Genomic DNA, 3,958 nt, shown 5'->3' with positions numbered 1-3,958 from the left:
TTAATTTTAATAGAATATAATTTTAATTATAATAAGAATTAGTATTGATTATAATCAAATATAATATTCATTACAATAAGATCTAACATTATCGACAGTACAGTACATACACGTATTCGTACGCCTTGTTCCAGATAAGCATGTATGCATGTTACATGTATATGTACTTAACATTATCTTTTATACACATAATTTGCCATTTTTACCTATTGGTATGTCCCGTGATTTCTCCCTGAATTCCCTCGTACAAGCAAGTCTGTTATTACGTTCCGGACCATAATAACTCACTTGCCCTTCGAGTTCATCCCGGCAGGCGGCATCCACCAATATATAATATTAATTTATTATTTATTTTCCCATAGATAATCGAGCATACGGTTATATTTTAGGTATCCTAAGGGATAACCTAATCCTTTATAACCAATAGCTCTGATATCAACTTCTGTCACACTCCGACTAGCAAATGCGGAAGCGTAAAACGGGAATGCAACAGACATCTCTGGTATCAACCACATTGTTTATAAAGAAACATTACAAACTAATTTACATTATATTACATCGTTCTATATTCGTTTACAATCAGGTGGCACATCAACAGGTTATTCCAGTTTTGGTATACCTGAAAAGCACGTTAAAACGGGTCAACTATATATAGTTGGTGAGTTTCACGAGTTTCAAGAAATCAGGTATGCGTAATCACAAGTCATAGTTTGTATATACGCATATGTATGTATGTATGTATAGATGTAATTTATGCTAAGCTACAGTGAAGCCTTGACTGTTCGTTCGTGCTGCGTGTCTCCATTTCCCACACGCAATCAACCATTGTGGCACCCCTTCCGCCCACAACATGCCCCAAGTAGCCATGTCTAACACTACATAGCTTGTTTGTATAATTATAGTCATGTACAAACGAGATAAAGTCTCAACAAACCATGCAGGCTCCGTTTGGGTTTGTCAAACCAATAGTATTATTCACAACCGGCTCGAAGTTAATCACTGTGTTAGTGAGGACTTTCATGTGTTAGCACTTAGATAATTCACATCATCACATATTTCAGGTATGTATATATAATCAGACATGCTTTTCACCCCAAAAACTCATAAAATTGTTTAGAAAAAGGGGTCTTGAAACTTACGGTGTAGTAGGTATTCAACACGTATCGGATAGTGGTTCGTTCTGCTTGCTAGCACTCAGATCCTTTGTGGTTATCGATCGTTTCAACTCTTTTACTCAATCTCCCGGGTCCTTGGTCTTCTAAGTAATGTAACTACTGGTCCTCAACTTTTTTGAAGTTTGGAGAAAGCTCAGATGTTAAATGTCCAGAAGTTGTGAGAATTTCATGTTAAAATATCTAAACTTGTATTAATATATAAAGAAAAGCTAAGGGATGTGTAATTCAAGGTTGGCGGGCAGGAGGTATTGGGCCCCCTTTGGGCCCAATTTTGGCCCACTTGCCTTGTTTTCCCTGCCCAAACAATAAATCCCGAGTCCAAATTTATTTCGGGTTCGGTTTTTTGTGCGAAAAATATATCGGGTATGACAAACAGCGCGAAAACGAGTGTTTTTCGGCCAATTTCTTGTAAATTTAGAAAAATATACTATTTGTTTGTCAAAATCAAAAATATTTTCATGGAACGCTTAAAACATTCCAAATAAGTGTTTTGTAACTCTTTTTCGGCGTAACAGATGATACAATGCTTGTTTCGTAACTATCTTTCGCGTTTAAAGTCATATCGGGTAGTTAAACGAGTACTTTTCGTTTAACTGGTTTGCTATTGTACGAAGGCCATAATATCAATTTATTGGCTTATAATATACGTATATCACTTATAGATGCCCTCCGGGATATCCGTGTCATAACCAGACCCGTTTAGTTATTCATCCGTTTGGTACGCAATAAGCGGTTAATCGCTTATTCGATATGTGAATACTAAGGTGTACTTGGTTTTGTCACGAATGTTACATATAGCTACCTGCGATATGCGTAAAAATAGATATATTTTGTCAATTTTAGCCCCTGGACTTAGATTAAATGCAATATTAGGCCAAAATAAACGATTTTAAGGTTCGAAGAATGGTTGTACATGACATAATGACATTAAATAATAAAGACACAAATAAATACTTAATAAACGCATGATTTTATTAATGAGAAGGACCAGAATAACAAACTTGGGTCGGGTACACAATACAAAAAAAATATACGGAAAAACCGAAGTGTTACATAACACTCCCGACGGACTGCTATGCAAAGCCATGACGATCTCTCGGAGGTCTGTCGTGTCAGAAAGTTATATAAAACATGTTTCTTCAACGTATTTCAATTTTTATGAATTGGAGGCGATTTCCCGACGACGCGGGCACGAAGTTTCATCAATTTGGAGTTTTAGGGAAATTTGATCGCATAAGGATTAAAGATTTGGAGTGTTGATAGGTTCGTTTATCGTGTAGTTTACATTTTTAAACATTGTTTCGTCTAATTCTAAAATTTGTAATGATGATGTGAACTACCTAGATTAGGATGAATATCGACTTTTTCATATTTCTTTTCAAGTTTTAACGAACGCATGATGTGTTTTCTAACTAAAATTTGAGGTTTTATTGATCTGATCAGTTTTTATATTTTGGCTTTTAATACTAGTTGCATATTTGAATCCCGTGTTTCCTTGGTAGTGTCACGTCGATTAGGATTACACATTAGACTGTGTACTTTGTGTGCTTGGTTGTTTTGTGGTAGAGCTCGTCATAGGGTTTGATTTAATAATCGGTTGTACTATCTAATATTTGCACATTTCTTAATGCTGACAATGAGATAGGAAGTCTAGTTATCTTGTTTTTTTATTCATTTAGATTTATGTTGCGTGACCATTGAGTAAGGGGTATGATCGTTGAGCAATGTCTAGGATGGTTTAGATGTCTTGTCACTATGGGTTTTAGATTAGTTTAAATTCGATTGTTCCTTTTGTTCCTAGAGTTGCTAGTGCTAGCCTTAGACTAACAAATTACACTTAATCAATTCTTCACATCTACGAGAAAGTATTTTAATAACTAGCATGTACCAGTAGATTCGATTGATTCAGTGTTTAATAATCTCAACAAGAGCTACTGTTTCTTTGAATGTATACCTAATTCTTATCAATACTATATTGATTTGTGCACTTACCTATTGTATAGTAGCAGTGCCGGCCCAATAGTGTAATGAACCCAAACAAGGGCTTGAGGCCTCCCAAATAATAAGGCCTCCATTTATAAAAAAATTGTTATGGGTTTTAAAAATGGACTAGGGCCTAGGTTTTTTTTTGGTTACTAACGAATACAACGTATCACAATTGGAACTTGAAGGGAGCGCACTACTCGGGAAATCAATCGACGAATTCGGGAAAATTAAACAACAATAGGCTACAGAGATTAATCATCAACAATAGGCTACAGAGATCAATCATCATTAATATGCCTTCTTGTTCGAGATTTGATTTTAGGTTTGTTCTACCACCCTTTTTTTAATGTTAATTCTTGATTACTCTGATGCCAATTTTTTCATTGTGATTCAAATGTAAAATCACAAGATACGAAATCTCTCATAGTTCCATTATCATCATATATTTTTCCATTTGCTGGTGAGTTATTTTATTTATTATTTATCATATATGGCATGTGAGATTTCTGTGTTTTAAAGATCGATGTTGAATGTAGCATACGAAATACGTGGTATATGAGATAGAGGTGCTTTTATGAACCCTGGATTTGCTATGATATACGTTTTTTTAGTCATCAAAATTTTGTTCAAAGACATTTTTTATGCCTTTGAATGCATAGATAAACTTTTTTTATTTAGTTACATTGGGTGGAGTAATGTGCAATTGGTTATTATATGCAACAATATGTCAATAGGTATTTCAACAATAAAGCATAACCGATATTATTATCACTAGGTTTCTCTAATTTTAAGCTTTT

The sequence above is a fragment of the Bidens hawaiensis genome, unplaced genomic scaffold (assembly GCF_021521415.1).
Source record: "Bidens hawaiensis isolate Kalapana, Puna unplaced genomic scaffold, B.hawaiensis_p1.1 tig00042237_1, whole genome shotgun sequence".
NCBI classification, from domain to species: domain Eukaryota; kingdom Viridiplantae; phylum Streptophyta; class Magnoliopsida; order Asterales; family Asteraceae; genus Bidens; species Bidens hawaiensis.
This window is presented reverse-complemented; position numbering follows the sequence as displayed.